General features: G+C 37.1%; 1 long non-coding RNA gene across 1 annotated transcript; it reads right to left on the bottom strand.

Moving 5' to 3' along the window:
• Positions 1 to 4,545: 4,545 nt before the first annotated feature.
• LOC147309794 (uncharacterized) lies at positions 4,546 to 7,497 on the bottom strand. The gene is made up of 4 exons (XR_015125857.1): positions 7,088 to 7,497; positions 6,564 to 6,711; positions 6,115 to 6,202; positions 4,546 to 5,528 (listed from the first exon to the last, which is right to left on the bottom strand). It is a non-coding gene; the product is annotated as an uncharacterized LOC147309794 (long non-coding RNA).
• Between the last annotated feature and the right edge of the window lie 7,785 nt (positions 7,498 to 15,282).

A 15,282-nucleotide genomic window follows, 5' to 3' on the forward strand; every position in this document is an offset into this window, starting at 1 on the left:
TTCTAAATGAATGTTCATACTTTTATTACACAATCAGAGAGAAAGAAAAAGAGAGAGAGTGCAGGACAGACAGACAGGTGACAGTCTCAGGTGTATACACTGCTACAAAACAGCACAAAAGAAGGAGGATTGTGTTATTACGAAACAAGAAGAGTTCCCAGATGGTACAGTGGACACATGTGTGACTCCTGTGATTAAAGCATCTTTCTTTCAGCTTAACGAGTGAACCGTCAGCTCGTTCAAACACACGTTAAAGTCCGTTTGGCTCGACACCACCGAACAGAGGCAGCAATCTAACATAGCTAACATTAACAGTGCAGTGAATCCTGCTTGTGCCGTGATATTCAGGACTGCAAACCGAGCAGCATCACTGACTTTCAGCTTGTTGTGTTTGTGGATATATGACTGACATTAATTATACATAAAATCATCACATTCTCTGTAAGATTAAGGTCAACTATTGAACGGCGTATCCCATATGGAAAAGAAATAGTAAAAACTTATATGTGATTACTCATGAAAGTGGCCACTTTCTCATTACTTTCATACATTGTTTTAGTAAGTATCCAAAACATACAAGTTTCATTATATAATTTTTCAAGGGATCTTATATCTGTTTTCACTCTTATATGCTTTTCATACAAGTTTCACACAAGACAGATACAAACTTTATAAGATTTATATATATCTTTTCCATATGGGATATTTTGAAGTAAAGGCTTTAAAACCAAGTTAGTACAAACATCGCTAATGTCACATAAGTTTCCCAACATGTGGTCAACAGTAATGTTTTAATGTTCTTCATTATAAAAACATTTGCACATAAATAAGTGACATAATATTCAGTACTTACTTCTGAAAGTTTACTCTTCTGCCGTTTTTTCGGCAAAGTCATCCACACCACCGCCGCACTATAAAATCTGGGATATGTTGGGCCATGAAGGCTACACCAACCTATCCTTAAAATTCAGGGAAATTAAGGACGCATTTGAGGGCCGCATTTCGAGCAGCCTTTGAATTGGAACAGCCTTCGTCATGTCGCTATCACATAATCGGCCTTAAAATGCGGCCTTTAAGGCTGCAGACCCTGAATTGGGATACAGCCCAAATCCGGTCATTGGTACTTCCTGGCTTGTGTAGTTACTAGGTAACAAAAGCTCAACACTGCCCCTAGCGTCCTGGAGCACTTCCGTTGTGTTTTGGAGTTTGCAAGTGTTTTGTCTCTAGGGGCCACCGTAATTAGCCAATGAAGATGGGGTTACACAGTCAGACTTTTCACATCTGTTTTTTTGCAACCAAGACGGCAACACTTATCTCAAAGCCTCTCACTAGCCATGTATGGCTGTGCTGAACAAGGGTTTTTCTTTTTTTAGGGCAAAATATTGCACTGTTTTTTGTTTTTTTTATAATAAACTACAATTTCAAGCATGGTTTTTAGATACGTTTACAGACATTGAAGATAAGATAAACACTGGAAATATTGGATTAATGAATCATTGATTGGCTGTTTTTTGTGTGCTGTCAAGATTGTCACTGAGCATCTTTGGTAAGCTTTTGCTGTCTGTGCCATTCTTGGCTTATTTCAAGCCTACAGTTAGTCTTGTTAAATAGGATATAAAGGACACTGAAAAAGAAAGAGAACAAGATAATGGAAAGATGAAAACCCTGTAAATTATCCATATTCACAAGTCACTATTATATAGTGAGTACAGCTGCTATAGTTACATGCAGAGGCAAACTTCAAACCATATCTTATTTTATGAACGTTTATCAAACAACAACTACACAAAATATTGTACATACCAAAAGTGGAAAATATTTGGAGAATGTTATTTTTGAATAAAAAAAGCCACTGATGATGACTGTATTATTAAAACCTTTGTGTTCTCCATTTGCAATCTCAGTTATGATGTAGACAAATGCCTGATACAGAACAAACAGAGCTGTACTGCTCAATGTGATCAGATGATGAATATCTAGTATAAGATTGTATGATTTGGTTAAATTTAAGCTAAAAGTTTAATCACTTTTTTAAATGTCTGAAACTGTAGATCCTTAGCTATAGATCCTGGCCTCCTTGCCTCCTTGCCTAGCTTTTAACATGACCTGGTTTTTGCCTTAAAAGGCTGCACATGATGATGCAACCTGCCACTGGCAGGGCAAGACAATTTGGTAGATAATATTGTGCATGGTAATACAGCAGTGAGTAAATCAGGCAAAAATAGCAAAATATCACATCTTTAATCTTTATTTCCTCACAGGTGTAATTTAATTCACACAAATCTTGTATAGTTTTACCAACTCAAGGTTGGTGGTTTAATCCCAAACTGCTCTGACTTACCGGAGACTGGCATGTCAAAGGATGTAAAGTGTCCTTCGGGCAAGATACTAAACCCCAAGTTCTTCCCATCAGAAGGTGAATATGAGATAGAAAGCGTTTAGCTGTAGAAAAATGATGCTTGTCTAAACTAAAGAGTGGATAAGTGCTATATAAGAACCAGACCATTTACCATTTACACCAACATAAAGGGATTTTGTCTTTTATTTTCTTTTAATATTGTAGAGTGACTGAGCAAAAAATAAACCTTCACAGACATCAGTATGATGCATGGCCATTGTTTTATTGGACCTATGTAGTTACAGCTGGTGTCTTTTAAAAAAAATCTAAACCTGTAAATATGACCCGGTATTGCAATACTAATGCGTAGTTCATATACATAGTACATCTGCATACTAATGTCCATTAATATATTACAAGTAGGAAAGTCACCAAGTTACATCAATATAGTAACCTTCCTCAGATGAATATAGTCCAGATTGCACAATGAAATATTAAAGTAAACAACATCCTAGTTCACAGCACACTGACATAAATCTGGTTTGAATTACTGGAGCTGACAATCATGTAGCCGAGAGCCCACCTGGGGCTTCTTCAGCCACCTCTTATCTGTCTTCTAGAAGATACACAGGAGACACACATATATAATAAATATGTGTGCGTGTCTACGGACGGGCAACCTTCCAATTACAAGACGAAATGCCAACTCTTGATCCACAATCGTCCCAGAAGACTAAGTAATTTCCTATGGGATTAATAAAGTATAAATTATTATAGTAATTAGAAAGAAGAACTGTTGTGGAAAAGACACAGTCGAGATAGTTACAAAACTTTCTTCTTTATGAATGAGTGATACATTTTTTAATTAGCATTTTAATATAATACAACACAAACAAACACAAGGATATAAAGTCTAAGAGATACACGTTTTGAAAAGACAAAGAGCAGGCGCAGCTAGTACACGTAGAGCGGCCTCAAAACAATGACATACAAGAACTTTTTCAACAACTTTGCTTTAAGCACTTAATCTCAGATAACCTTGCATTTCTTCTAATAGGACAAGTGTTACTTTTTTGTGGTTACTTTTAATTTTATTTACTGTAATTTTGTTTTTTCAGAGATGGCCTCAACTGAAACATGTTTGTGTTTTAACTGAACATAGATTGAAATTGAAATAATTAATGTGTCTTTTGTGCATCCTCATTAGCGTAAGGATTTGTATCAGTGTGCCAAAGGTTTATACTGTTAACTGGTAATCATGCGGGCCTATGGCTCTCAGAACATCTTGCAGAGTAACACAGAACAGGTAATGAATTCATTTATAATAAGGAGTATGCAATACTGTCACAAATAATACATAGCATTTTAATTTTTTTAAATAACATTTCAAAGAGGTGTTATTAGTAACTAAATTATAATTTCAAGTAGTATAGGCACCATCATAACATTTAATTTCAAATGACAAGCTTAGAGATGCTATATGGTACATTAAGGAATATATTTACTGATGACACTGTTGATGGATATATTAATCTTTTTTCAATTACATATATATATATATATATATATATATATATATATATATATATATATATATATATATATATATATATATGTATATATATATATATATATATATATATATATACACTGAAAAAAATATGTTGTTGGATTTACTTAATTCAATGGTGGACATTTGTTGCACACAGATGTTTTGCTTTGGCAGCAACTTAAACAATTGAGTTAAATTAACACAATTTATTCATGTTCAATAAACCTGTGCAATTTGTGTTGATAAAATGTGACTTAAACATGTTTTGATGAAGTAATTTGAGCTCTTGAAATATTTTAATCCTTCACAATTTTCTCACTTTATCCCAACACCATTCAATAACTTTTACCCAATACTACTTGGTCACTTAAATACTACATGTTATCTTCAAATTACATTTTGCTATTATATTCTAGTATCAAATACACAATTTTCAAATGGAGGCCTTATAACAGATTATATTGTTCTCTTCCAAGATGGTTGCTGGCATCCACCAGTAACCTTTCAAAACAAAATGTCTAATTTCACTGCATTGACAGTAGGTAAAGAATTAAACTGACATTACTCCACTACTGAATCTATATAAACCAACAGTTAAATAATGTCAGTTCTTCCGTGTTTTCTGGAATCAATCACAGCAAAGAAATTAGACTCTTTCTTTTGAAAAATGTTGGGAAAGAACAATACAAAACATTCTATTTAAGGCCTCTGACGTCAAGATTCAGTTAAACAACAATTATAACTAAACAATTTGAGGTAATGTTAGTTTCCATTAACATTAAATTAGGTTACTGAATTGGCAAACACCTTCCTATTAACATTACCCATTTTACCCCAATAACTAAAGAAATTAGCACTTGCAGGTCAAAACCTTTATTCAAGAGATGCAAAAATAACATTGATACAGTGACTGTCAAAAATTACGGCACTGATCATACTGTGACATCTTGGTTCAAAACAGCAAGCTTAGAAATATTCAACGTTCCTTACTTCAACTGAATGAAACTGAAAATACCATTTCACACGGCCCATATGGGATATTTAGACTGCATAACTGTTCATGCTACATCTCTTCACTAGTAAAAGAAAGAAAAAATACAAAGAGAAATTTAAAAATGCTGCCAAACAGACAGAGAACTTGTACAGAGCAAAAGGAAAAACAAACAACAACAACAACAAAAAAACGGCTCGTCCTCATGGCAGTTGCAGTGTATATAAAAATGAACCCTGCGATCTGTTCCTGGAATTGAGCTTCAAAAATGCAGCAGAACAAGTGTGAGATTTAAATGTCTTCTCACCTAGAGCTGGTCACCTCACATGCATAACAGTGAGCTTCGTTGCAGGAGCAGTTTTGTCTTAGTTGTGAGCTTTTCTTGAGAGCTGAGTTGCATCCAACTCCATTACCACCCTTTGAATCACCTCAAAAGTGTAGCAGAGTTGTGATGGGTAACTCATATTGAAGGAATAAAAAAGGTCCAAACAGCATGGCTACTGCAAAGGTCACGTTATCCAGATCTTGAAGAACTACTATACCCTCGATGATGATGCCAACGTCAGAAAAGTCATTGCCTGGTGCATCCTCTGGAGACAGATGTTCATTGTGGTTTTCTCAATCTGTGCAGTAGCCTCAGTCAAGTCCTGGTTAAACACAAAACATTTCTTTAAGATTCCTTTTTAAACTCATCTCTTTTGAATCTACCAGTTCTAATGTTAGAGTAATTTAAACCAATGCAAGCAACATAGTAAATAGCTATAGCCAAAGAGTGGCCTGCCATGCTGCCATTCATGGTCTAACAGAGTTTCTAAGAGAGGGTGAAAAACATAATTTCAAATGCTTTACATTAGTTTTTCTTAGAAAGACACCGGCCCATCAGAAATCCAGGTTTTGTCACTCAGAAGATGTTAGAATTTAGACTTTCAGCCCCACAATTTGGTTAGCTGTTGGTCTTTTTTTTTTTTTTCTCAAACAAAAGCTAATGTAAATATTGGTGGGATTTTCCTTTGTTCACTAGAATGACAAATTTAAAGTTTTTTCACACTGATGTGACCCCTAATACAGGGGTGGGGCCTCAAGGGCCGGCGGCTGAGTTCACTACCAGGCCTCATGTGAACTTCAAATTATTAAAGAGGACTACTGGTCCTAACTGGTCCAATGAGGATCAAGTGGATAACTAAATGCATTTTAAAATGTTGCAAAGCCACAATCTACTCATAAAACACTCACCATGAACTCCTGCACCAAGATGTTGCAATTGTCTTTCACACAGATGCGGAGCACTTTGATGAGACTCCCTTTGAGCATTAATGTCATCCTAAAGTATTATAACAAAGAAAACAGATATTTGTGAACTTTTCAGTAGCACAGAAGAAAATGATCCCAGACAAAAACTTAAACCAGTCAACATGCAACACCAGCATCTACAAAGCAATATCAAAAGTTCCTGTTTGACATCAACTTTATGGATATATAGTTTCCAGAACATTTATTTTTTTAAAAAGATCAATTTTTCTCAGTGGGCCAGTAAATGCATGACGAAAATTATGGCATCCTTTCGGTGGAATCAGTACTCACAGGTAATAGTTGACTGTTTCAATGGATGCAGCATAAAAATCTTTTACTGACCTAATGCAATACATATACACTTTGTAGTTAAAGAATTTTAAAGTTCTTACTGTCATCATGGCAGCTACATCCTTTAGCTTTGTGCCCTGTTCCCCCGATCACTTTGCAAACACTTTCAGCAGACTGTCAGAGAGAAACTCAGCTCCGTCAGAAACCTGTAAAGGCATGGTTGGGATGCACTGGAATGCTGCATTTCATCTGAAATGACATAAAATTATTTTGAAATAACAGCAGGCACTGTGCTTGGTTAATAATCAGTAATGTTTTGTTGAATAAAAACTGTGTTTCCAGATCTTATGGGATTAAAAAAATCCAAAGATGTTTATTTCTGATTTGCAACCCAAGAACCCACAAGTTACAACCTCATTTTAGTTCAAGTGTGCATTAATGTGAGTCCAGTAATCACCTTTCTGACAATACATACAGGTATAAGTCAAACCTATGGCAGATTTTGGATTTCTCAGTTGTATTAATAGGGTGGTCTATTTGAGTATGCATGCATCTAATAATTATAAAAAACCTATTATAATTAAGTTACAGAAACCTTAAGCGAAAATAGAATATACTTTCTTACCATAACACCTTGAACCCACAATCCATCAGCTGACTCCTGGTGAAATGCAGAATAGATGTGGTCTCTCAATGTGCATCAACAAAAACAAAAACAAAAACAAAAGGACAGCAGGTGAGGGCAGGAGGGGTAGGGATGTAAGCTAGCATAATGCCGCTGATGATATTAGCTAAAGCTGTTCAATGTCCAAAATCTCACTAACACCACGGTGCAGTAAATACACAATGTAACTGAAGAGTCAGTTGACAAATCTATTCACACAGAAAACCAAATTATGTTGAGAGTGCCTCGTAATTAGGTTTAATGTGATATTACGGCTCTTGTGCCAAAGACAAATTCAAATGAAAAAGCGCCAATTCTTTGATAACAGATAAAACAGCAAATAAGCTAACGGCTCTTTTTTAGCATGTTACATGGCGACACTTTAGACGTTTAACTACATTTGGCTGAAATATGGTAAATATTAATTCAAAAAATCAAGACATACCAAAAAACGTAGAGTTGGCTGCTCGACTTGACTGAGATGGATGCATTTTTTAAACCACGATCCAAAGCCCGCGAGATGAAATCACGCGTGGTTTCACGAGATTTAACGTTGCTATCTTATTAACTTACTTCACCTGAACATGATATAAACAATTTAATACACCCTTTCTGCATATCATGTAGTTTTTACACTATATAGTTACATTTATCTTTAAAACATGAGGCAATTGTGTTAAATACATGCAAGATGCTTACATAAATCCAAGAGATGGCCAGTCCCTTTTTTTTCAGTGTATATATATATGTATATGTATATATATCTTTTTTTTTCTTGATTTGAACACATCTTCACCTTTACACCCAGGCTGTAAGAAAATGATTTTCATTTTAGCTGTGCAGTGACTTAGATTCATCTGCAGATCAGTCAGTTAGCATTTGAGTTCGGAGGACAAAAAGCTACAGAGGAGATTATTTATGTGTAGATAGGACAGCTGTCAGGCAGCAGGACAACAAACAGTCGCCATGTGTACTCTGTGCATCCAGCAGAACATGCTGCTTTGTCTGCGACACAGCTCTGGGAAAAAGGTTAATAAGGATATCTTCTCTTTACTGGAAAGACAGCACTGTCACTTTGCCTGCAAACAAGCCTCCAACAGGTCTTTGCCACATACAGCGCAGGAATATTTTAGAATATTAATTGCACACTTAGTATGCTGTTGTCATATGGCTTTTATTAGTATTCCATCAACTCAATGAGGTGTGAAAGGGCCAGATGCTGTGTCCTCAGCTATCCCATATATTCTTGTCTTTTGTCAGTTATTAGCGCAATGAGTGTCAGTCTGCTCATCACTTCAAATATCTGATGTCATATATTTATTAATCGGTGCAGTGAGTTAAAAATAATGGATAGCTATAGATATGTCTAAACTACAGTACATTGTCAAGGAGGTGATCTTTTTTGCCAGTCACAGTTAAAATGCATACTCAGACAAAGAGAAGTTAATCAAGTTTCATCAAGGGATCAAAGATTACATTTGATTTTTAAATCTAATTATTCAGCTGTTTTGTTTTTGCAAGAGTTTACGACCATTTCATTGTTTATGGAATTGTTCACTAAAAAATGTATGTTGTGATGGAATGTAACAATAATTTCTGCAATTACTGGATAAAAATGTTTAATGAGATTCATGGAATAAACTGATTTAATGTTCCTTAGTTTAATCAATCTGATCTAATCTCAGCCTTTAGATAGATTATGGCGCTCCAACAGCCAGAAAATAGGGATTTTTTTCCTGAGTTACTACTCAGAGTTTAGTAATAGTTCCATGTCTAATTGAAAAAATAAAGGTCAGCTTTACAAGTCTTTAATTACTGAAAATTCTCTACACAATTATTTTAAGTATTGCAGTTTAGTTTTTAAGAATCCAGATTGTTTGGAAACATTAAGCCATTATGAACAGATGATCTGGGAAATGAACAGAGCTCCTATTCTTCTCTGTATTGTATAGGTATTGACTGGGAAATATAAGTTTTCGTTAGCAAAGTATGAAATTTCCTGAGCCGAACTCCAGGCCTCGAGAGTTGGTGTCCTGTAGGTTTTAGATGTGTCCTTGATCCATCACAGCTGATTTAAATGGCTAAATGACCTCCTCAACATGTCTGAACGTTCTCCAGAGGCCTGGTAATGAACTAATCATTTGATTCAGGTGTGTTGACCCAGGGTGACATCTAAAACCTGCAGGACACCGGCCCTCGAGGCCTGGAGTTCGACACCCCTGCTGTACAGTGTAGTAAGGAATGCTCAGACCTCTACATTGGATAAACCAAACAGCCACTTCATAAACAAATGGCACAACATAGAAGAGCCACCTCGATTGGACAAGACTCAATGGTCCATCTACATCTAAAAGACAAAGGTCACTCTTTTGAGGATGCCTATCAAAATGCTATTGCCAAAAACACACAAAAAATAGGTTAGCACCATCACTGAATTTGTTACCAAAAAAAGAGAACTTTACATTAATACTCCACTTTTAAATACTTTGGAAGAGTTTCTGCATTTGAGTCCAATATATCCCTTTGTTATCAAGTCACCAAAGCCTTGAAATATACTTTGTGAAACAGGGATTGTATTTTGTGTGAAGAAGCTAATTCTGTCTTAGACCAAGATCTGCCAGTAATACACTTAATAAATTCATGTTATTAATGATTAGAAAATATATATTTTATGGCCTTTGAATAATTCTATCCCTGGTTAGTGCACATTCATTCACATTTATGTTAGTTTATAAGTCATTTTCTATGTAACAACTGTGTGTGTTTGTGTTTTGACAGCTTGTTTTCCTGAGGTTGACAAACGGATGTTCTCCTGTAAAAGTGACATTCATTTACAATTTTACTTCACTTCTGCACCCTGGTGCTTAGTGATTTACCTCAAGGGAAGTGACTTTTACGACAACGTTGGAGGTGAGAGTCAATGAAGCACATGAGTGGAGGTCTTCAATAACATTATAACTCTTTTTTACTGCACTCCAGAGCTGTGAACTGGTGGCTGAGAGCCAGACAGAAGACACAGTACCTCCATTTCTCCTTCAGCACTGTCACTATCTCAGGAAAAAGTGATAACCATCAGCAGCACTTTCTTATCTGATGCCTTGCCTTGTTATATCCACACTTAAGTTTGTCTAAAATGAAAAAAACAAACAAAAAAAAAACCCCTTAATGTTGGATTGTGATACTTTCTGGAATGAAACTAATATATGTGAACAAAGATCAGATAAAATGAGAAATAAAAAAGGAAGGAAGAAAAATATATCTCTGGATTAATTCTGTGCATATCACAATGACGAGCACTTTTCCTCCAGACCAATTATTTGGTCTTATGTAGTGTGACTCTCTCATGTAAAGTGTAGCACTAAGTCCTAGTTGATCCTCTCCGTGCCCTGTTGTTTTTATCTATTTATCTATTTATCTATGAGTGACTTATGTATGTATGTATGTATATATATGTATATATTGTACTATTCTTAGTTAGTGTATTGTCTGTCTTGTCTTAATGTTGGTTTAAAATGGAGCACTGTAACAAAAAATAATTTCCCCCAGGGATCAATAAAGTATTCTGATTCTGATTCTGATTCTGATTTTCCTTAAGAAACACACAAAAAAACCCACCACAGACATGACACAGGACCATCTGGCCCTTCAGTTGATCCATTCACTATCAATAGAAGGGTGGCTGTCACTCTTAAGGCAGGGAAACAGGGAACAAAGGCTGAGGTGTGTCAAATTACACAAGAACTGAACTGAAACTCAGTAGCAACAGGTGCTGCATTCCAAATGCATACCTCGGATGTTGTAACTCAGGAGTGACATCACCCCTAGGTTAGTGTATTTGAGTTAGTGCAAGGTTTGATTTACAAGCATAAGAAAAGGGCTGAATGGAGAAGAGCTTGGTGCGGGAGTTTTTTTTTTTAGGCGAGTAGGGCCCTTTGCTCACAGCCAAGCTGCTGGTAGTGTATGAACTGAACTGTACTGAACCAATGATGGCTAGAACTGGGGTGAGGCTGTCCTGCGTCTGCAGGGTGCATTCATGTTTTCTCTTGACCAAATAGCACTTTTTTCTCCCTGAGAAACAGCAATTGCTTACATCCTACAATGTCAATATGCGGTCGCTATGATGGATGCTGGCAACCAAGGTCCTTGGATTAACTAAAATGTCTCTGCCTGTTGTGGCAAATTTTCTCAGTTTAGGTAACAGGAGGAAAAGGTTCACTTCCATTCTCATATATTAACAATTTAATGGTCTAAAAAGCTTTGGGTTTGTTTGTTTTTTTAAAAAAAAAAAAAAATCATACATATAAGTAATTCATTCATCAGTATTTAATGATTACAGCTCACTTTACACTGCGAGCTTTTCAAAAATTTCTATCAGCATAATTTGAAAAATAAAAATCCCAGCACAGAATGTAATCTCTGTAGTCCCTTTCACATCCATTTGGGAAACACAAACATACACAGTGTGACAGTTCATTAGAGTTTAGATTGGAATCTGTGGCAGTACTGCATGTAGCAGCTGTACTTTGTCCTCAGTAGGATTGGAGAGGATAAAAATTGAAACTGCTGCTTTTGAACACGCAGGTTTTTAAGGCCTTTATTTATAAATGCTTTCAAACAAAGTGCTGAACAGCTATTTGAAGATAAAAGAAGATAAGTAAATAAAAGCAATACAGAAAAAACCCCAATACAATTTAAAAACTGATTACAATTTAAAAACTAATAGGTATAGAATTAAGACACATATGATAGGGTGAACAAGTGGGTCTTTAACTTAGCTTTAAAAACAGAGCATGCCTGCCTAATATCTTGAGGAAGGTTGTTCCATAAAAATGGGGCACGAAAAGAAAAAGCACAATCTCTCCAATAGTCTTTTTTTCTAGCTTTAGGAACTTTTAGAAGGCCAGTATTCTGAGATTGGAGAGCACAGGATGGAACATAGAGGTCAGGTCAGAGAGATATGAAGGCGCCAAACCATTTAAAGCCTTGTAGGTGAGCAACAGAACTGCTTGAACCTGACAAGGTTCGAACCTGATAAGGCAACCAGTAAAGAGATTTGAGTACTGGGGTAATGTGCTAAAATTTCCCAGTTTTTGTTAAAATGCTAGCAGCTGCATTTTGCACCATCTGTAAACCTCTAAAACTGTTTTTGGTAACTCAGAAAGAAGAGCGTTACAATCATCAATGCCTGAAGACACAAATGCATGGACAAGAACCTCTGCAGTGTCAATTGATAAAACTTGTCTGATGATAAAAGGCAGTCTTTGTTGGTTGTTTTACATGAGACTTGAAGGACAGCACAAACCACTCACCCAAGTTCTTTACCTTGTCCCTGCAATTTATGATAGTCATTACTTGTCCCAGAATTTTCAAGGTGAATTTATGGGACAAGTAATGAATTTTTTGTGGTCCAGTGACCATCAAATCTGTCTTATCAGAATTAAGAAGCAGGAAATGCTAAAAGCCCCTAACCGATAGACAAGCTTCGAATAAGCTAGGCCCCCTGGCTGAACACTGATGGCTGACTCCATCTGCCTCAGAATTTGTACTATTACTCACAGCAGTCTCTCTACTAAACAAAAGGAGTTAGATAGCTGCTCACTAACTGCACAAAGGTTTATTTTAAAGGGCTCTACCATATTTTTCCCTATGGTTCATTTAAACCTTAAACAAAATATGAGCTTATCGATATTATACAAAAAAAGTAACGTTTGCAAGTAAAGGCAACTTAACATTACATTAACATTATCTTATTACACTCAACAAAAATATAAACGCAACACCTTTGTTACTGCTCCCATTCCCCACGGGATGCACGTAGAGACCTAAAATTCATTCCAGATACACAATATAACCATCCCTCCCAAACAGTGGTCACAAATCAGTCCAAATGTGTGGTATTGGGCACATCTGCTATATTGAGATAATCCATCCCACCTCACAGGTGTGCCACATCAGGATGCTGATCTGACATCATGAGTAGTGCACAGGTGTACCTCAGACTGCCCACAACAAAAACTGTCAGAAACCGTCTCAGGGACGCTCAACTGCATGTGCGTCGTCCTCATCGGGGTCTTGACCTGACTCCAGCTCGTTGCCGTAACAGACTTGTGTGGGCAAATGCTCACATTCGATGGCGTCTGGCACGTTGGAGAGGTGTGCGCTTCATGGATGAATCATGGTTCACATTGTTCAGGGCAGATGGCAGCTGAGAATGTCCCAGTTCTTGCATGGCCAGCATACTCACCGGCCATATCACCCATTGAGCATGTTCGGGATGTGCTTGACCGGCGTATACGACAGCGTGTACCAGTTCCCACGAATATCCAACAACCTCGCACAGCCATTGAAGTGGAGTGGACCAACATTCCACAGGCCACAATTGACAATCTGATAGACTCCATGCGACGATGTGTTGCACTGCATGAGGCAAATGGTGGTCACACCAGATACTGACCGGTTCTGGGTCCCCAGACCCCCAATAGCGCAAAAAACTGCACATTCCAGGGTGGCCTTTTGTTGTGGGCAGTCTGAGGTACACCTGTGCACTACTCATGATGTCAGATCAGCATCCTGATGTGGCACACCTGTGAGGTGGGATGGATTATCTCAATATAGCAGATGTGCCTACTACCACACATTTGGACTGATTTGTGACCACTGTTTGGGAGGGATGGTTATATTGTGTATCTGGAATGAATTTTAGGTCTCTACGTCCATCCCATGGGGAATGGGAGCAGTAACAAAGGTGTTGCGTTTATATTTTTGTTGAGTGTATTATCTGATTCTCGTTGTTATTGTTGTTTTACTTGCCATTATAAGTTGGCAGTATCTATTTTTAAGCGTACATGTGAACAGTGTGCACTGTATGTACATTATATTATATATATTATGTTATATATTATTATTTAAGTGTAAACTTAGAGACAAAAAACGGCAGACTCCCTAACATTGGCCCTGAACCAATTGCGCCACCCCTTCTCTGCACTGGTTCTGGAGACCACATTCCCACTCACATACCCAACTTATGCCAGTTAGCCAGACAGCCCGAAAAACTGCCTCGACTCTTTTTTGGTCTTGGGATATGGGCAGGCTGCAATGGTTGCTGTTTTCTCCATCTGTGCATGCACCGGCCTCCCAGGTAGTATCCCAAATATTGTAATTCCATCTGTCCAATTGCACACTTCTTTGAGTTGCCTCTGAACCCTGCCTGCCTCAGGGATTCCAATACCGCAGCCACCCGCTTCACAGGTTTCGCCCAGGTGTCACTAATGATGATGACAACATCATCCATAGGCAGCAGAATATGCAGCGTGTGCCAGTCTATGAGGCATTGGAAAGTGGCTGGGTCTACTAACAAGCCAAACTGAAGTGTAACAAATTGGTACAACCCAGCCAGAGTGGAGAAGGCCATTTTTTTCTTAGACTCTCGAGACAAGTAAGATTGCCAGTAGCCCTATGTCCTGTGTCTTTCTTCTCCACAAAAACTATGGGGCTACACCAAGTGCTGTGTAACTCTTCTAACACCCCCATCTCCAGCATAGCAGTCAATTCCCACTCTCAGAGTTGTGTGACAGAGAACAGAGAACACACATGCAAAACGCTGTTGCATGGCAGCAAGATCTGCGCTCTGGCCAGCAGTGTTGGTCAAGTTACTTGAAAAAAGTAATCAGTAACTAATTACTTATTACTTCCCCCAAAAGTAATCCCATTACTTTACTGATTACTTATTTTCAATAGTAATTAGTTACTTAGTTACTTACTTACTTTAAAAAAATGATTTACAACCTGAATAGGTAATAAAGCAATAGATCTTTCAGCCCAATTCTACTTTTTCTGCATAATCCATCATATAAAATGTAATCAAATGAAAAAGTCTCGTTTTGAAACTAGTTTTATTAGTTTTAATCTTTTAACTTTATGCATCAAGCAAACATTAAATTATATGCAACATTCCCTGACTGGAAGAAATTTGTTTAACATTTAAACCTATTTTCTGCACATTCCAGCACATAAAATAAAATAGTTTTCTGTGTTTACACTCAGTCTTTCAAATAGATGCAAGTAAAACACAGCCGAAAATAAATAAAATCAAAGACTCAGCGGTCCCGTTGCTCTATTTTCACCTGTATAGCAGGAGTGAGGCAGGCGGAGGTTTG

Source organism: Aulonocara sp. 'chitande type north' Nkhata Bay, linkage group LG17, assembly GCF_057382095.1.
Source record: "Aulonocara sp. 'chitande type north' Nkhata Bay isolate Kocher_YH1m ecotype deep benthic linkage group LG17, A_spYH_male_GT1.1, whole genome shotgun sequence".
Lineage (NCBI taxonomy): Eukaryota > Metazoa > Chordata > Actinopteri > Cichliformes > Cichlidae > Aulonocara > Aulonocara sp. 'chitande type north' Nkhata Bay.